The following is a 20,960-nucleotide window of genomic DNA, read 5'->3' on the forward strand; positions in this document are numbered from 1 at the left end:
GAAAGAGCTATTGATGTAATCAAACAGATCGTCCCAGAAAAGATCTAGGATGGGGTAGATCTTATTATGGGAAGCAGCCATTTGCTGGATGAAGGGGATTGTGATGAAATAACTTCTATGCAGAGGATAGAGGACAAGAAGTTTTTTGTAATGATCTTTACTGATTTTTTTCTGTGCTCACATATGTTTGTTTGCTCATTTTGCAGATTTTATCAGGAGTGATGCATAGTGTTTGACAAAATTGTGTAACTAAATATGACAGTTTTAACTACTACATATAATATGGCTATTCAAATATGAAATTTCTGCAAAAAACATGATTTTAATGTTACACTAATAAAAGATGTTTTAATACAAAACTCAGAGTCAAGTAACAACTTCTGACCCTTTAGAATATTGGATATAGCTTGCTGTTACAATGGATTTGAAACCATGTGGCCAACTCCAGGAAGAATAATTTGCTAAGTTACCGGGTTCGCCCCTGGGACACCCTGGTACGGGTCCAGGTTCGACCGGGTCTGTGGTACGGGTCCGGTTCGACCTGGGTTCGACCAGGGTTCGAAAAACCCAGGGTGGGTTCGACCTTGGTCGAACCCGGGTGGCTGGGCGGCCCATAAATTAAAAAACAAAGCAAATTTTAATTTTTTTTCAGTTCCGCCTTTTAAAAAGTGAAAATTATAACCTAAAAAACACTTCTAAAACACTTTATTGACACATTTCACCTCATTTGTGTTGCAAACAAATTTTTTATGAGAACAGGTTGAAGAAAGGTTGAACAAAATTTGGCTTCCAAGATCAAAGAGGAGGAGTTGAAGACTGATTTTAGAAGCTTCAACAAGTGTTGTAGCATCATTTACATACATTTTCAAGCTTCCATTGGCTGCAAGAGGTAGGTTTTTAAACATTTTTTTCCAACTATTTTTGTTTCACAAATTGTCAAACATGAAACTTGAATTTTTTTTCATTATTTAGTTTTTGTTTTTGAATATGTTTATTTTATTTCTTGCCATAGGAACTAGAATGGCATCTACATCTTCCTCCATTGGCAATGAACAAATAATTGCAAAACAAAGAAATGATCCAAATTCTCCCTTATGGAAATATGTGGACATTATAAAACAACTTCCGGGAGGTGGGGGATTCCGTTGGAAATGCCATGGATGTGATATTGAACGTAATAGTTCATATTATCGGGTGGTAGGTCATTTGTGTGGAATAAAAGGAAGAGGCATAAAAAAATGCCCTGGAAAAAATGGTAAACCTATACCAGATGAGATAGTGATGAAATATATTAGGGAGCATGAGGCGGCAGAAGAGAGGGAAGCCCGTAGATTGAACCAAACCGCATCAAAGAAAACAAGGGGAATGCAAGGCCCTTCTAATCCCAGTATTGTAGTAGAAGACCACCCCTTCTTTGCCACAAATGAACCTCAAAGTGAACCACCCTTGACACGTAAAAGAACAAAGGGGCCTTTAGAAACTGCATTCCAAAATGAGAGTAGAGACAATGCTGATCAAGATATAGTAAGGTGCATTTATGCAAAAGGATTGTCATTCAATGTTGTTCGCTCCACATATTGGAAGCAAATGATAAAAAGTGTTAATGAGGCACCAAGAGGGTATAAGGGCCCCAGTTATGAGAAGGTACGTGGAACATTATTGGAGAAAGAGGTGAAGAGGGTTGAAGATGAATTGAAACCCATAAGGGATTCATGGGTTGAGACAGGTGTAGCAATTGTTTCAGATGGGTGGAAAGATGCTAAAAACCGTCCCTTGATCAAAGTCATAGCGGTGTCCCCTAAAGGGGCAATGTTTTTGAGAGCTGTGGATTGTGAGGGCCAAATAAAAGATGGCCAATTTATTGCAGAAATTCTCATCTTTGCCATTGAGTCTGTGGGACCTCGCAACGTTGTCCAAGTCATAACGGACAATGCAAAAAATTGTAGAGCTGCTGGTTTGTTGGTTGAGCAACGCTATGATCACATCTTTTGGACACCTTGTGCGGTACATTCACTCAATCTTATGCTACAAAGGATTGGGCAAAAAATAAAATGGATCAGAGATGTGTATGCAGAGGCTAAGGACATCTAGATGTTCATCACAAACCACCACATGTCTCAAGGGATTTTTAGAACCTATTCGAATTTGGAGCTATTGAGAGGGCAGAAAAAATTAGGGATAGAATATTGAATGAGAAATGGTGGGATCTTGTTACATATCTCCTAAGTATCATTGAGCCCATCATGAGCATGATTCGCTATACAAACATGGATAGGCCTTGCATAGGTGAGATTTATGATGGCATTGATTCAATGCTTGAAAAAATAAAGGTCACTATAAATGAAAAAGAGAATGATCCTCAGGAGAAATTCTTCAAAGAACTGGAAGTAATTATTGTAGAGAGGTGGAATAAGATGACCACTCCTTTGCACCTTCTTGCCTATGCCTTGACACCTAAGTACTATAGCAATCAGTTTCTTGATAAACCAGGAAGGATTCCACCATGGAGAGATCTAGAAGTATCTGATGGGTATAAGGCAGCATTTCTTAGACTATATCCCGATGATGATTTGCGAGATGTTGTTACAAATGAGTTCATAGAATTCGCAAATGGGAATGGTCTAAGTGTTGATGCACTTCGTCATAGATCCAAGAAAGATGCTCATAGCTGGTGGTACTTCCATGGCACATGCTTCCAACACCTACAACCCCTCGCTATAAAAGTTTTATCACAAGTAAGTTTAATTAATTAAAATTTTAAATTTACAAGTTTTAGTTTATTTATAGTTTACTTTGTCTTCATAGGTTGCTAGTAATTTTATTTTTATAAATGTATAACTTTAATTGTTTATTTTGTCTTCATAGGTTGATAGTTCATCTGCTTCAGAAAGAAATTGGAGCACATACTCTTTCATCCACTCAGTAAAGCGCAATAGGCTGCTATCAAAAAGAGCGGAGAATTTAGTATATGTGCATTCAAACCTACGTCTTCTTTCACACAAACAACATGACTACACACAAGGGGAAACAAAGATGTGGGATATAGAGCCAGAGCATACTGATTTGGATGCTCCTGCTTCTCAGCTTCTTGCATTGACACTTGATGACTCGGAAATTGAGCCAACTTATAGTGCAAGTGCAAGTGGCATTGGCTCATGTAATGTCAATGTCAATGAGGAGGAGGAGGAGGAGGAGGAGGAGGATGAAGAATTAGATGATCCATTTGATGATTAAACTTTAAGTTTATATTGTTGAAAGTTGAAACAATGATACTTGAATATTTTGTCATTTTGATATTAAACTTGATGTATATGATGCTATTATCAATTATGGTATGATCATGATGCTATGATTACAAGTTTATGTTTGTTTTGTTGTTCATATGATGCTATGTGACATGCATATTTTAATTCATGCTTATAGGCTTCACAAATATCAATATATATATATATATATATATATATATATATATATATATATATATATATATATATATAAAATTTACATGTTTTTGTACTAACGAACCCAAACGAACCCAAACCCCTTTTCAAAATTTTGCTGTACCGGCATACCAGGTTCTTCGAACCCGAACCCGAACCGGCAACTTAGATAATTTGTGATAAAAGTAATGTTGCACATCATATAGATAAATATATGACCTTTTTATAGACTTCTAAGCAGCTAGTTGAAAAGATTCCAAAGCACCCACGCTTTGCTCCAAACTCTAGACAGTAATGCTGAGAAAATAAATCACAGCAGATATTCTGAGCAACCTTCATACCCCTTTCATGTGTTTTCTGCTGCCGTCTACACACCCAATCAATCTATAGACTGACGCAGATATAGCTTCCACTAGCAGATATAGCTTCCACATAGATAATAAAGGCACAACCCTGTTTCCTCACATCATTTCCCTAAGGCACCACTCAATCATTGGTTTATGACAGTTCTGTGACTGATGTATAGTGCTTATTACCCTCTCTTCCTAGCAAATTCAACGCTCACGATTTCAACTTGTGATGTCTTGCAGAGAATTTCAACCTCTACCAAGAGTCTTTCCTGAATGAGTTGCTGTTTTTCTTAAGTGTTTTTGACCATATAAAACCCCAACTTAATAATTCATTGATTACTTACAAAATTTCCAATAAATCTCCTTTTTACTCAGCGACTCTCCAAATCCGATGCAACTCACTATTTTGTACATTCAAATGTTAATTCTATTTATATCCACCTTTGAATCCTTTTTGCACTCACTATGATTATGGACGAATCATACAGTATTGGCTCAGGAGGAGTCTTTCATAACCGAAACCAATTATACCTAAGGGTTTCATCTAAGGCGGAGGAGACAAACAACATTCAACCTCATAGAGAAAATAGAGTAAAACGAAATATTCCAAATCAACTTCTTCTCTTATGAATTCCCCTTTAGAAGCATTTTTGCAATTTTATAGAATTTATAATCTAAAATCACCCCAACTCCATTAAAGTGATTGTATTTTATTTACATTTTTGAGCACTTAAGTCACTTAAAATTCACCTTAATAAATAATTACTATAGATTGTATTTTAATTCACCCTTCCACAACTTATATATTAATTATCTAATATTTTTATTATTATCCGCACATCCGCCCAAAATTTTAGAAAATATAAAAACGGCCCTATTGGTAAACAAAATTGTCACTATAGATTTCAAAGTGACTTGCCTAAAAGGCAGTGACAAATGTCCCAAAAGTTAAAGAGATTGCTATGGAATAACAATCTTCCTCTGCATTTAAGAGAGCAGCTCTCTCGTATGATGGGGATTTTGGGCATTTTGTGTAGTTTTAACCTGAAAGTACAAAAAGGTGAAATCAAAAAATTGAATGAAAAGTGAATGACAGAAACCTCAACAACATAACTATGATTTAGATTTCCCAAGTGATAACAATTACAAAGGGGTTTTTAGCACAAAATAAAATTTAATCTGCACTGACGAAGGAAGAAGGCTAACAAATCTCAACATACGAGGAGATAAGTTACTTCGACATATTGAAATCAAGATACCTAGAAATGACTATGTTTCATTACATCACTTGCATAGGTTATTGTTGTCATTTTATGACACCCTTGGTCCATCAGTAAGAACCGATCAGAGATACGATCCATGGACCAGCGTTGCCCTAATTCACCAAGGACTAACCAGAAGAATCATGAAGTAGGAAGTGTTGCCTTGCCCGAAGGAGGTTCTTCCCCTTTGCCTTCTCATGTTCTCCTTCTCCAGAACCCCGAGGTTCCGAAGTTCCTTCCCTTTGCTGCCTCTCCCTTTTTTTCCAGGAACTCCGGTACCCCGAGGTTCCAAAGTTCCCCTTTCCCTTTCTTCTCTTTCCCGGAACTCCGGAACCCAGAGGTTCTAAAGTTCCTCTCTTTCTTTCTCTTTCTCTTCTGTTCCCTAGAACCCTGAGGTTCCGAAGTTCCTTTCTTTTCTTCTTTCCTTCCTCGGAACTCTGGAACCCTGAGGTTCCGAAGTTCCCTCCTCTTTTTCTCCCTCTTCCCCGGAACTCCAAAACCGCAAGGTTCCAAAGTTCCTTCCATAGCCTTCCTTTCTTCTCTCTGGAACTCCAGAACCCCGAGGTTCCGAAGTTACTTCTCTTCTTGCCCTTTCTCTCTAGTTCTCCCGGAACCTTGAGGTTCCGAAGTTCCTTCCCTTTGCCACTTTTTCCTGTTCTCCGGAACCCCGAGGTTCCGAAGTTCCCTGTTGCTCTCCTTTCTCCTTCCTGGGACCCCGAAACCCGAGGTTTCAAAGTTCTTTCCTTGTCTTCCCCACTTCGAGAACCCGAGTTTCCAAAGTCCCTGAACTTCCTTCCGACTGACGACACTTCCGGATGGCGTGATCGACACTCAAAGCTTTAAATGCTCCGACAGTTTTGGTGACTTATGCACCTTCTTTTGTGGAGCCACATGGGTGCATTTAATGTTTTTGGCAGGATTTCCATCAAGGAGGTACGAGGCCATGCTTGTTGTGGTAACTTATGTCATGTTTGCATACTCTGACTTTGGAAGGTCAATCAATCCACCTTCTCAGGGTTGCCTTTTGTGGGTATGGCTAGGTTGCTTGCAAGTACTGAGGTCAAGTGCATGCACTTCCCTGCACTCCCACACTAACATGCAGGGATCGTGATCACTCTTGTAACCATTTTTCTATATAAGGCTTTTAAATCTCATTGTAAAGGGTTCTCTCCCTGTTGCCTTGAGCTTTCCTATGCTCTTTCTCTTCTCTTGAAGACTTGTAATTATTTTTGCATTTCTGCAACTGGAAGTTTGGCCTTTGGCCTTCGAATGAATTGAAATTACATTCTTGCCTTCCTTCAACTTATGCATGTTGTGTATGTTTCCTTACCTTCATCATAAGTGTATGTTTTGTGGCTCTTCTCTCCATATATGTTGTGTTAACTTATTTTTCTGAGTCTGACTTGTGGGAAACCTTCTCCCCTCTTGGCATTCAGTGGATTCTAACCTTCATATATGCATTAGGCTCACTCATACAATTGAAGTTTGTGCATCTCCTAGGTGTTTCAATTAATTCTTTGTGTCATTTCGGTAGGGAGAGGAACAATCTCTTCTTGCTACATCACCTCATTTAATTTCAAGCATTCTCTCTTCCCTTTACCTCTGCAATTTGTTAGGATAGGCTTAGGAGTTAGTTTTGAAGTGTTGAGTTGGTTTAACACCTGCACCTCGGTTGAAAAGGAAGTTGGCCTTCTCCGGAGATTCATCCCCCTTGCGCAAGGTCCCACACTTCGATGTTGTCTCCATGTTTCACAAGGTTGTTGAGTTGATAGCTCAACAAGGATGCGATCTTTTGTGATAATAGTTTTTGGCACGCCCGGTGGGACTTCATTCGATTTACATGCTAAGGATTTAGAGTTGTTCTTGGCATCTCAGCCTTTAGAGGCAGTCATCTTCAAGCACTTGGCGACTCTGCTCACAAGACCACTCTCTTGTAAACGACTTGTCGTTAACTCCGAAACCCCGAAGTCTCCACGTTTCGAAGTCACTAAGCAATCTTCACCCCGGAACCCCCAAGTTCCGAAGTTCCTAGGAACTCTAGAGCCTCGAGGTTTTGAGGTCTCTGCTCAACAAGTCCAATGCTTGCTCATGACTTGTTGCAACTCCGGATTTCATGCCCAGAATTCAAACAAGGGCATCTTCTAGAGGTAGTTTCCAGTTCGAAGAGCTCTCATCTTCAGGCTCTAGAAGACGGAGAGGTAGACCTTCATTATCACCAGTTAGGGAGGTCAAGATTGTAAACACTCCGTCTCCCAGGTCTCATTGTACCCCTCCATTCACAAGACCATTACTATCAAGGGCTCCCACCACTCATATCAATAGACCATTGTTTCGCATGGCAAGAAATAAGGTTTTTGTTACCTTCAATGGGGGGAGTTCCCTTATTTTGACTCAATGGAGTGACATACCAGTGGCTGCATTGAAGAGTATACCATACTTCACTGGTGAAATAGCTACTACACCCATTGAGCACATTCAAGACATTGCAAACATCTGCTTCGCCCATAATATCACTCAGGATGATGTTGTTGTCAAACTCTTCACCACATCTTCGAAAGGCAAAGCTTTGCAATGGTATAGAGGGTTGTCGTCTAGCTCCATTCACAATTGGGATGAATTGGGGGAGAGGTTGTGCAACCACTTCGAAGACAAAAGTGACCACCTATCACTTGTGAAGCAGCTGATTACAATCAAGAGGGCACCCCACGAGTTCATGGGAGATTTCATTTTCAGATTCCATAAGACATGGAATAGAATTCCTTCTCTAGTGAAGCCATCTCCAAATCATGCCTTCTTGTATTATCTTAGAGCTCTCAACAACGATATAGTTGGTCATGGTACAATCAATGGGTGGAGCTTCTCTACCGGGTACATATGACATAGCCATAAGAGCAGAAAATTGTTTGATACAGGCTGGGAAGATAGCTCCAAGACCTCCAATGCCTCTCTTCCTGGAAGCTCCTACTCAACAACCCACCTTGGCTCCTATTCCCATGGCATCCGCACGACAATCATCCACACCATCTTCATCCTCCAATGAGCTCCATGAGGTCAAGGCTCTATTGCAAAACTTTAGCAATGAGTTGGTGACACTAAAGAGGCAACAAGCCTAGCATAGCAGACCTTATCAAGCACAAAATTAGAACTATCAGCAGAATAGGCCACCCTTTCAAGGGCAAAACCAATGGAGAAACACCAGGCCTTTGAATAGTCTGAGCCCCACAACCACAAGCAACTCAAAGGTGATAATTCCAATGCAAAACAACCTCGCCCAAGAGCAAGATTGGTGTCAACCATGTAATCAGCCACACAACCAAGGTGCATGCCAAAATGGAGGGTTTGTCCAAACCTTAGTGGTGAAGGATGGGCTGACCACTTCTGGCCAGCAATATGACCCAAATCAGCCTAGCATAAACACTCAAGCCTACTTGCAAGGGGATTCTACCTTTGTCAATTGGCAGGAGGCAAAATTTTGTGGTTTGAACCAAACAAATGGTGAGTCTATGCTGCAATATACAAGGTCAAAGAAAAGAGCCATGGAGGTTGCCTCACCTTCAACATCAGCCCAAGCTCCAACACCCAATGTAGCCGCCCCATGATACGAGCCAGAGTACCATGCAAGGGAGCGACAGGCACGAAGAGGCCCAAGTCGTCCAAAGAGCAAAATTGTACCTTGTAGCCTCAAAGGGTCCTCTAAATCAGTTGGTGTCCCTTTCAACATAGTTGATTAGATGAAGAAGACCAACCTCAACGTCACTATATGAGAGGACCTTTCAATCCCATCTCAAAGGGATTTGCTTAAGGAGGCACTGAAGGACGTCAATTAGTCGGGTAATGAGGCAGCAGTCAGCGGAAAGGCAGTCTCCACCAGTTTGGTGCAACCCAAGGAGGAGGAAGATTCAAGCAAGATCAGCAAGCCTCCCCCTTTCTATCTATCCTTTATCATAAGAGATAATTTGGTTCACAACTGCATGATAGATTCAGGAGCTAGTAGCTCGGTCATGCCTAAGAAGGTAGCTGATCTTCTTGGCATAGAATACGAACCTGTGACCAAAGGGGTGGTCCAATTATATGGCACTTCTATTAAGACAGTTGGGGTGGTAAAAAATTTGAAGTTAACCTTGCATGCATGCCCTGGTTGCATTGTCTTGCAGGATGTCAATCATCGATCTCTCTACCTTCTTTGCCATCTACCTGTCTAGAGACTTCACAACCAAGATAGGTGGGTACCTGTCTTTTGATTGGTCCCACATGCTATTTCGAACAAGGTATGGTACCAAGGTCACCATAAGGGCAGGGCCCATTGCCCAAAACCACATTAAGCCCTACACCCCGAGCCCTATAAACATGAATTGCACTTTGCATGAAGAGGGAGAGGAGTGTACTGTCCGTGAGCTTGCCACTCTTTTGCAAGAGGTTACTGATTGCTTGCTGGACAAATGGGCCAATGCTTTTCAGTTTGATCCATTAGCTGAGACTGAAGAGACAGGGCTTGGCACCTATTGTATCCGTGAAGAGGATACTCCTATCCCTAACCCCATCAAGACACAAGGAGACTCAGAGGGGTTATGGAACATGTTTTTTGATGGTTTGAGAAACAAGAATGGTGCAGGTGTCGGTGTGATGCTTGTTTCTCCTGAGCAGGAGAAATATTTCTTCTCTTTTAGGCTTCAATTTGGTTGCACCAACAATGTCGCTGAATATGAAGCCTTGATCCAAGGTCTCCAACTTGCCCTAAGCAGAAAGATTAGATCTTTGCAAGTATTTGGAGATAGTGAGTTGGTCGTTAACCACATCCGAGCCCAAAGTGTAGCAAAAAACAACCTACTCAAATCGTACAAACACAACGTTTGGGATTTGATTGAAGGATTCGAGGCCTTCAATATCCAGAGCATTCCTAGAAGTCAGAACAAGCATGTTGATAGGCTTGTAGCAGTTGGTGCTCAATTCGACATACAAGCACATGTTGCAAGTGAGAAGGAGCAACACATCAGGCTTGTTGTGAGGCTTGCTATCCCAGACAATCAAGTAAATTGGCAAGTGTTTGAAAGCGATCAACGGATCGTCAACTTCTCGCAAAATGAAGTAGAATTTTCTGCTAAAAAACAGTCTAAGCTGCAAGACCAGTATGGAGATCAAATCATGCAGCTCAACTCCAACAAGTTGCCTAAAGGTCTAGGTACCTTGGAAGGCATTTTCAACTCACATGATCAATTGAAGAAGAAGATGAACTTGGCTGCAAAGAGGGGTGATTACAAGCCAGTTGTTGTCGCCGAAGGTAGGTCCTTAAACATGGGCAAGGTGTGTTCCTCCACTGAGCAAGAGGCCTTTGTTGAGCTTTGTCAAAAGAATAGTTGCTTGGACCTATGAAGACTTGAAGGGTTTTGACCTTAGCTTAGCCCAGCATACTATAGAGCTAAACCCGGATGCAAAGCCAGTTAGACAAAAGCAAAGGCCAATGAACCCCAAGATTGAGCCACTAATGAGGAAGGAGTTGACCAAGCTCATAGAAGCCAATATCATCTTCCCTATCAAGCACTCCTCCTAGGTGGCCAACCTTGTCCCTATAAGAAAGAAGAATGGGGAAATTAGACTATGTGTAGACTTTAGGAATCTCAATAGAGCCTCCCTCAAGGATCACTATCCCCTTTCCTCTATGGAGCAGATTCTCCAAAAGGTCAATGGCTCGGAAAGATTTTCATTCTTGGATGGGTATTCAGGCTACAATCAGATCTGGGTCCAAGAATCGGACCAATACAAGACTGCATTTACTACTAAGTGGGGTACCTATGCTTATTGTAAAATGTCCTTTGGGCTAACCAATGCAGGTGTCGTGTTCCAAAGAGCAATGGACATGGCTTTCAAGGGTGTATTAGCAAAGTTTGTGCTTGTATACCTTGATGACATAACTGTTTATTCGAAGCATGTAGCTGACTATCTTGGTCATCTTGAGCAGGTGTTCATGAAATGCAGGGAGTATGGTGTGTCCTTGAACCCTAGCAAGTGTGTATTTGCTACTGATCAAGGAAGATTGCTAGGACACATTGTATCCAAGGAGGGTTTGATTATTGATCCAGAGCGAGTAGAGGTTATTCTTTCTCTTCCACTCCCCAGTCACAAGAAAGGGTTGCAAAGTTTCCTTGGTAGGATCAACTTTGTGAGGAGGTCCATTCCCAACCTTGCCACCATGGTGAAACCCCTCACTTCCATGTTGAAGAAAAACTTGGCTTTCAGTTGGACCAAGGAGGGAAGGGCCCGTTTTGAAGAGATCAAACAAGCAATTGCTTAGGCCCCTACCCTTGTCAATCCTAATTACGAAAGGGATTTTATCCTCTATACCTTCAGAGGAGAATCCAGCATCTCAGTTGTCCTAACACAGCTGAACGGTGACAATTTGGAGCAACCTATTGCTTTCTTTAGTGAGGGGTTAAAGGACTATGAGCTTAAATATAGCTATGTAGAGAAGCAGGTCCTTGTTGTTGTAAGGGTATTAAAAAAGTTCAGACACATGTTGTCCAACAATAGGATCTAGCTCTTAGTTTTGCATGCAAGTGTCAAAGATTTCCTTCTAAACAAGGATATCAGTGAGAAGAGGGTTCAATAGATAACCAAGGTCATGGAGTATGACATCAACATCAAGATCACCAAGTTTGTAAGAGGCAGGGGCCTATGTGAACAGCTTGTCTCGTCTTTTGAGACTACTTCAGAGGTCGCCCTTGTGTTACAAGAGGATCAACTAACTGGCAACAACACTCAATTCAGTTGGGTAGGTGACATGACCACCTTCTTAATGGAAGGTAGATACCCCCAAGGTCTGGGCAGGACTAAAAGAAGGCATTTCAGGTTGCAATCCATTCCCTATGTCTTAGTGAATGGCACTCTTTTTCGAAAAGACTCTAATGGAGTCTTGCTAAGATGTATCAAGCAAAACCAACTCAGCAGTTTGTTAGAGGAATTTCATGATGGCTCTTCAAGGGGCCACTTCTCCACAAGGACTACGACTATCAAAATAATGAGGGTTGGTTATTACTGACCATCCTTATTCAGTGACTCACATAGATGGGTGAAGAATTGCAAGAAATGTGCTCTCTTCTCTGGGAAGCAAAGACTAGCTGCCCTACCTCTTCATCCCATCCAAGCAGATCAACCGTTCGCCCAATGGGGTTTAGACTTCATTGGCATGATAAACCCACCTTCTAGTGTTGGCCATTAATGGATCTTGGCCGCAACAGATTACTTCACTAGGTGGACAAAGGCAATTGCATTGAGGGATGCCACAGAGGCCTCAGTGTTGGAATTCCTTGATGGAAATATAACAAGATTCGGTGTCCCCTCCACCATCATATCAGACAATGCCAGGGCATTTGTTGGAACCCAAATCAGTTCCTAGGCAGTTAAGCATGGTGTATACTTGGAGACATCATCCAACTATTACCCTCAGGGTAATCGCTTAGCTGGCTTAGCTAAATCTTCCATCAAGAACCTCATCAAGATAATTAAAAGGACAATTGAAGACAATCAGAGGGCATGGCATACTAAGTTGAGGACAGCCTTATGGGCTGACAGGATCACACCCAAGAGGGCGATTGGTAACTCCCCTTTCAAGCTAGTATATGGGAAGGAAGCAAGACTTCCAACTTCTTTGGAGTTGCCCTCTCTTGCACATCAACTAGAATTAACAGAGAATGATGCCATGACAGTAAGGCTAGTTGAGTTGATGGAGTTGGAGGAGGTTAGAAGTCAGGCTATGCATACACTTGAGACTCATCAAGAGCAGGTCAAGAAGGTTTTTGATAAAAGGGCTACTAATAGAATCTTCAAAGAGGGAGATCTAGTTCTCAAGTGGGATGCAGACAAAGCCAAAGTTGGGCAACGCTCCAAATTTGATGCTATCTGGAGTGGTCCATATGTCATCACTCGTTGCAAGGAGGCCAATGCATTTCATCTCTCCAAGCTTGATGGCGAAGTTCTTCCAATCCCAGTGAATGGGATTCATCTCAAGCCCTACTTCTGAAGAGGGTGTTGATAACTATGTAAATATTAGACTAGAGGTTGTTTTGCTTTCATAAGTGCTTATGCACATGCCGCATTCTCCTTAAGAGGGTGTGCGCTCTAGTTTTCACTTGTCCTCCAAGTGATGGTGCACACATGTTTTGGGTCTTTTCAATGACTTAGTGCCCAATGGACGCTCAAGGCTTCTGGACTTCATGCTGAGCAGGCAAGCATCCCACAGAAATCGTAAAAAATGTTGTCATTTTATGACACCCTTGGTCCATCAGTAAGAACTGATCATAGATACGATCCATGGACCAGCATTGCCCTAACTGACCAAGGACTAAGCAGAAGAATCATGAAGTAGGAAGTGTTGCCTTGCTCGAAGGAGGTTCTTCCCCTTTGCCTTCTCCTGTTCTCCTTCTCCGGAACTCCGGAACCCCAAGGTTCCGAATTTCCTTCCCTTTGCTGCCTCTCCCTTCTTTTCCAGGAACTCCAGAACCCCGAGGTTCCAAAGTTCCCCTTTCCCTTTCTTCTCCTTTCCGAAACTCCGGAACCCCGAGGTTCGAAGTTCCTCTCTTTCTTTCTCTTTCTCTTCCGTTCCTCGGAACCCTGGAATCCCGAGGTTCCGAAGTTCCTTTCTGTTCTTCTTCCCTTCCTCGGAACTCCAGAACCCCAAGGTTCTGAAGTTCCTTTCCCTTGTCTTCTCCGAAACTCTGAAACACCAAGGTTTCGAAGTTCCCTCCCCTTTTTCCAATTCTCCGGAAATCCGGAACCCCGAAGTTCCGAAGTTCCCTGCTACTCTCCTTTCTCCTTCCCGAGACATTGGAACCCCGAGGTTCCGAAGTTCTTTCCTTGTCTTCCCTACTTCGGGAACCCAAGTTTCCAAAGTCCCTGAACTTCCTTTCGACTGGCGACACTTCTGGATGGCGTGATCGACACTCAGCTTTAAATGCTCCAACGGTTTTGGTGACTTATGCACCTTCTTTTGTGGAGCCACATGGGTGCATCTAATGTTTTTGGCAGGATTTCCATCAAGGAGGTACGAGGCCATGCTTGTTGTGGTGACTTATGTCATGTCTGCATACTCTGACTTTGGAAGGTCAGTCAATGCACCTTCTCAGGGTTGCCTTTTGTGGGTATGGCTAGGTTGCTTGCAAGTACTGAGGTCAAGTGCATGCACTTCCCTGCACTCCCACACTGACATGCGAGGATCATGATCACTCTTGTAACCATTTTTCTATATAAGGCTTTTAAGCCTCATTGTAAAGGGTTCTCTCCCTGCTTTCTTGAGCTTTCCTATGCTCTTTCTCTTCTCTTGAAGACTTGTAATTATTTTTGCATTTCTACAACTGGAAGTTTGGCCTTTGGCCTTCGAATGAATTGAAATTACATTCTTGCATTCCTTCAACTTTTGCATGTTGTGTATGTTTGCTTATCTTCATCATAAGTGTATGTTTCATGGCTCTTCTCTCCATATATGTTGTGTTAACTTATTTTTCTAAGTCTGACTTGTGGGAAACCTTCTCCCCTCTTGGCATTCAATGGATTCTAACCTTCATACTTGCATTGGGATCACTCATACAATTGAAGTTTGTGCATCGCCTGGGTGTTTCAATTAATTCTTTGTGTCATTTCGGTAGGGAGAGGAACAATCTCTTCTTGGTGCATCACCTCCTTTTATTTCAAGCATTCTCTCTTCCCTTTACCTCTACAATTTGTTAGGTTAGGCTTAGGAGTTAGTTTTGAAGTGTTGAATTGGTTCAACCCCTGATCTTGGGTTGAGAAGGAAGCCAGCCTTCTCCGGAGATTCAACCCCCTTGCGCAAGGTCCCACACTTCGGGGTTGTCTCCATGTTTCACAAGGTTGCTGAGTTGATAGCTCAACAAGGGTGCACGCTTTTGTGATAACAGTTACCAATGATTTGCATAGGTACATACAAGGAGTACCAATTTAACATACAAGAAAATAGCAATAATAACTTATAAAAACATTTAGAACATACGAACAAATGCATTCTTTATTATCTTTGTGAGAATATACAATCTCCAAAACCCTTTTGTACAATAGTTTCAAACCAAAAGTCATTAAAAAGTTTCTCTGCAAATTTGTGCAAAGTTTCCCCTCCATAAAGATGTAGTGTCCCCTATTGGGATATTCTTGAATTTTGCCCTAAAATAACAATTCCAGCTTAAGATGAGAATTGTAATACATTTATAAATATAATTTTATTGAATCTGAAGACATTTCATCATAATATAACTTAAAATTCTAAGAATAGTTTGGTGAATAGGACTTATCTTGATCACTCTCTCTGATTTGCATACTTGAAATATATGCCTTAATGTTATATATTGTTGCTGGCCAACTGAGCCTTCAGATTAGAGTAATAAATTTTTCACAGCTTCTGCTATAGTTCTCCCTTTCAACTTGATCTGCAAATGCTATGAAATGACTATAAATCTGCCACACAATTCTTGACAAAATGAAGTTCTTTATATCATCTTTGAAACTGCTATAGATATGGTCACAAATCTGCCACAAGGTGATCACAAACTCTTCACATAAATCCACTGCAATACTTCCTCTCAACTCTTCTCATTAGATTTGAAATAATGTTTTCATACTCCTTCAGTGACTCTTGGTGAATATCTCTTTTAGTCTTTTTTTCCACCCCCACAACCATGTATCTCTTATTTCATTTTATACATTCAAAATCTCTTTAAAAATATTATATATACAACTTCTCACAAGAGAGGTACATTCTCACAATGTGTTTACCTCTAATAAAAATCACACTACTTGCAAATTAATTATTACTAAGTGCTGCCTTTGAATAATTTTGACTTTAAAAAGTGGCGCCTATTCAAGGATACTCAGCCCACTAAGGAGTTTTATTTATTTTAAATTAATTATGATTTATGTTTTACTTTTTTTTGTAGACTGCAAGAATCAAGTATAGCACCCCCCTATAAACTGCAGTGCACTAAGTAAACTTTCTAAGATGACTGGTGACGTTGGCACGACACATCCTCTGGTACTGTTGTGAGGTATTCACACATCACCCCATTGAAAATGGGGACCCCCCACTTTTTGCTTTCTCAGTTGTGTTAGAGTCTTTGCTATTAGTCTTTGCATTGAAGGGATAGAGTTTCTTAAGTATCTAGAAGGTCATCATGTCAGGTTGGTCTCCTAAGTGAAGTGAAGTAAGACATCAAGTGTTGCAAAAATGATTCATAGATGAAGGACTTAAGATTAAACAAACTGAGCAAAGTCAGGTGAAAGGACTAAGTCAAAAATATTTCCTAAGGAGGCGTACCTTGCTCCCTCGCTGAAGCAAAATTTGCCCAAATACCTTGACCTCATACCTTGCTAAGGACATAGACTCTTGTACCTTGCAAAGGTCCTAGAGCGAAATTTCACCAAGGTCATGTCCTTGCTAAGTTCCTAGAGCGAATTTCCTCCATAGGTGTTTTTAAGGGTCGAATTGATGGTGCTTTTATGTGGAAAGATTGGAAAACTTGAGCTCAAAATAAACCAAGTGAAAGAAGATTTCCAAAGTCATGTCCTTAGAGAAGTCTTAGAGCGAGTTTTGTCCAAAACATGTGCGTACCTTCCGAAGGACACAAAGCGAACTTAGACTTATTGATGTACCTTCTTAAGGGTCCAGAGCGAAATTTTGCTAAGTTGGGCGAATTTGTTCAAGCATGTACCTTGTTGAGATTTGAGATCAAAACTAGTAAGTCTTGAACCTTCCAAAGAACATAGAGCGAAATTTTCCTTCAAGTCTTGTCCTTGGAGAGGTCTTGGAGCGAACCTTGACCTTGTCCTTCCAAAGGACATAGAGCAAACTCTCCACCTTGACCTCGTCCTTCCAAAGGACATTGAGCGAACTTTTTCACTTAGCCATGTACCTTGCTCAAAGCTTGGGGCGAAATTTTTTATCAAGAGATATGTACCTTCCTTCAAGATTGGAGCGAATCTTTTAGACCCTATCCTTGGGAGAGTACATGGAGCGAATTTCTTACTTGGACCCTGTCCTTGGAGAGGACATGGAGAGAATTTCTTTAAATCATGTACCTTGCCTCAAACTTGGAGCGAATTTTCATCTTAAGACCATGTACCTTGGCCACCAAATAGAGTGAACTTTTTTATGTCCTTACCAAGGTCATAGAGCGAACTTTTTCACCTTGACCTTGTCCTTGCTAAGGGCATAGAGTGAACTTTTTCACCTTGACCCTGTCCTTGGAAAGGTCATGGAGCGAATTTTTCATGAAGGCATGCACCTTGCTAAGGACATAGAGCAAATTTTGAAATCATGTACCTTGCCTCCTGTTTTGAGCGAATTCCTCAAATTCAAGCATTTTGGCAAGAGGTGAAGTTAGCCAGCATGGGAAAGGTGATTTTTTATTTTAAATCAAGTCGGTCTTATGGGAAGAGATACCTCTTTTACCCTAAAGCGCCTATGAAGTAAGGGTCAAAACAATCATTTTAATCATCAATTCAAAACATTTTCTTTTCTCCATCAGCAGCAGGTCAGCGAATTCCATCAGAATATTGGTGAGCTTCATCAGCATAAGGACAAATTTCAATATTACAGATGCAGGTCTGATCTTTTGAAAGGCAAAATTCATCATTTGAGCATCAAGGAGAAGCGAATTTGCTCAGCCAGCAAGCTTATCAACCAGAGAATTCACCTTGAGACAGCCCAGATTTGTCCTCAGTGAGTTCATGGACTGCATTTAGAAAGAAATTATCAAAAATCAAAGATTGGATCAAGCTGTATATTATGTGTGTTTGATGTTCAATTGTTCATTTTGCAGGAGGTAAGGAAAGAGATCAAATGGGTCAGGTTGAAGGAAGATCGGAACAAGGATCTCAAGGAGAGAATTTCAGCATCAAGGTCAAGATACAAGGAAGATGCCTTCAAGAAGCTTCATCAGCAAATACAAGAACATCAAGGAGGAGAAGATCCCAAGATATTCAAAGATTCCCACCACATCATGATGACACGAAGAGATCAAAGTATGCAAGGAAGAATCCACTCAATTACCTCAAGACACCAGAGCAAGAAGAAAAGATAGCCTACATGATGGAAGAATATTTTACCATCTTGAATTCCCTTCGGGAATCCAAGAATCAAATTCAGTACATTGAAGAGCTACATTCAACCAAGTGCATCATCCACTCGAAGTACATCATGAGCAAGAGAAAGTTCAAAGTCCTCTTCTCATCGATCATCACATTGAGCAACTGAATAATGTTGAGTATCAAGAGATATTTCTCAACATCCCTTCATAATGATGAATCAAATCAAGTCTACAAAGTGCAGGTTGAAGTGGCGTCCCAGTCACCATTCCTCCAGTCAATGAAGTCCACATCAACACGTCCAAGTTCAATGAATCAAGCTCATACAGGAAGGCACAAACTCCGATGTAACTACCCTCAATATCTATTGGTCCACATTCTCTGAATGTAATTTTCTCATTGGCTAAGGAGAGTTTGTTATAACAAACCCTAATTAGGGTTTCATTGCAAAATCTTGGCCATCGATGGACATTCAATCCTGGTCGTTCAATGGAAATGAGCTCTCTATATAAAGCTCAAAACTCTTCATTTGTAAAGGTTAATAGCAAATAGTTAGCAATAGGAGAGAATAGAATAGCAATTAGAATAGAAGTTAGATTAGGAGAAGGCAGAAATTCTTGCCTAAGTTGTAAATGAACTCCATTTTCATTAGGGTTTCATTGCAAAATCTTGGCCATTGATGGACATTCAATCCTGGTCGTTCAATGGAAATGAGCTCTCTATATAAAGCTCAAAACTCTTCATTTGTAAAGGTTAATAGTGAATAGTTAGCAATAGGAGAGAATAGAATAGCAATTAGAATAAAAGTTAGATTAGGAGGAGAAGGCAGAAATTCTTGCCTAAGTTGTAAATGAACTCCATTTTCATTGAAATTATGGTGAAGTGTATTGTTTCTTTACAACGTGCATGGTTTCTTGTTGGATCTTCATGTTAGATGATAATAAAATTAGATTTAATGGAGGAATTTGTTGAATGTATTCATGAGGAATCTGCCTAGTCCATACCACTAGCCTCTTATTGATTGTAAGTGTGTCTTGCCTCGTCAATTGGAATGATATGAGCTTAACTTTTAATCATTCTACACTCATTGCTTATGCATTAACTTATATGGTGATCAATATTTGATGGTATTGATTCGAACATCTTTGAAACATCCTTAGAAGATTGCACTGAACTTGTGTCAAACTGTTCAAGTTGATGGTGAGACCTTGCTCGATAGGATTCCATCTAATCATTCATCCATCTTCTCACATTCTAGGCTTTAGAATAGACTCTCTTAACCCTTCATCTTTTGCCATTTTTTCAAACTCTAGCTAGTTTAGGATAAAACAAAGCATCACAAGATCGCAACATCAGATGATCTAATTTCTAGCAAATCAAGCATTCAGGCATTCGAATGTAAGTCTCCTTGTGATTCCAGCATAATCACATCAAACCAATGAGCTTATCCACACGTAGTGACCCTACATTCATGAACCTCGCAATCTTCTCGAATGATCCTTAAGCTAATCTTCAGCATCCGAGAGATTTTGTTCAAGAGAGGATAAGATACTTTAGGTATTTTATTATGTGTTTGCATGTGCATAAAAAACACATCAACAGGTACCACATGGGTTGGGGGGAAACTAGACCTCGTGACCTCGTGCTTTACCACAAGAAGCTCTCGCTAATCAAGCTAGGCCCACAGCCCTTGATTTATGTTTAACTAAACATCAAATCGATTAACACTTATTTTTCTTCAGCGATTATCTTTATTTGTTGTTTGTTTGTTCTTCATGAAGTCAACTTTTTTTCTTCTTATAGATTCAATGCCTTCAATAATATTATTGTTGTTACAATAACTTCTCTTAATCGCTGCTATTAAGGGATGCATTATATCATACCAAGATCGCTGCATCTTAGTTTCTTTGTGCTTGATATTTACGTTGGCTCATTAACAATTTGCTCCTTATTATATTTGTTGCCTTTTAATCATGAATTTTCTTCTCTGTGAGGGAGAAGTTTGAGGTGCAAGCCCTTGTTAATGTATTCTTCTCTGTGAAGAGAAGTTTGAGGTGAAATCCCTTGTTCCACCCTCTGGGAGTAGCCATGGTGGATCCACCCTCTAGGAATAGCCATGGTGGATGTCATGTGAGAGACTCCATGACTTAGCACTTGTGTTTATTCACCCTCTGGGAGTAGCCATGGTGAACATCATGATGAGATGACGGCATCACATTGAGTGACTCCATGATGGGCACTTGTGTTCATTTGCTTTTCCATTCATGGGAGTAGCCATGATGGACCCACCCTCTAGGAGTAGCCATGGTGGATGTCACTATGTGACTCAGATATCGAGAAGATTCCTCCCTAGCTAAGAGGGAGTGTTAATGTTTGTAGCTATGGTCGGATCCTTCTAAGGCCAACTCATAAATATGCAAGTAGTTTCCGACTTTGCATATTTAACATATGTGTAGCCGATTAAATGAAAAGGTTTTTCATTTAATATAAAACAAATTATATTTGTTTATGGGCCGACCTTATGTAAGTCTGCCACCCTATGAAAGGACACATTGTTTGAGGGCCGACCCTTTGTGAAAGGGTGCCTCTCTCATACATATACATAATGCGATCTCACTCATTCATGAATTCTATTCGAATTGAAGACCAGAGATATAGAAGTGCAGATTGATACCATTCAAGAGCAGGTTGATAGACTAAGGCAGAGCGAATACCATTGAGGGCAGATTGAATATACACACAGCAGATCAGACTCGTAAGGCAGATTGAGATCTTGATTATTATTGTGCAGATTGATTTTGTTATTGGCCTTATCATTAGGCCTCATT

The 20,960-nt window shown here is 40.7% G+C and overlaps 1 protein-coding gene across 5 annotated transcripts in view; it reads right to left on the reverse strand.

Moving 5' to 3' along the window:
• Positions 1–20,960, reverse strand: part of LOC131045820 (uncharacterized) — a 147,855-nt gene that overhangs the window by 67,344 nt on the left and 59,551 nt on the right. The window lies entirely within an intron of this gene.

Source organism: Cryptomeria japonica, chromosome 5, assembly GCF_030272615.1.
Source record: "Cryptomeria japonica chromosome 5, Sugi_1.0, whole genome shotgun sequence".
Lineage (NCBI taxonomy): Eukaryota > Viridiplantae > Streptophyta > Pinopsida > Cupressales > Cupressaceae > Cryptomeria > Cryptomeria japonica.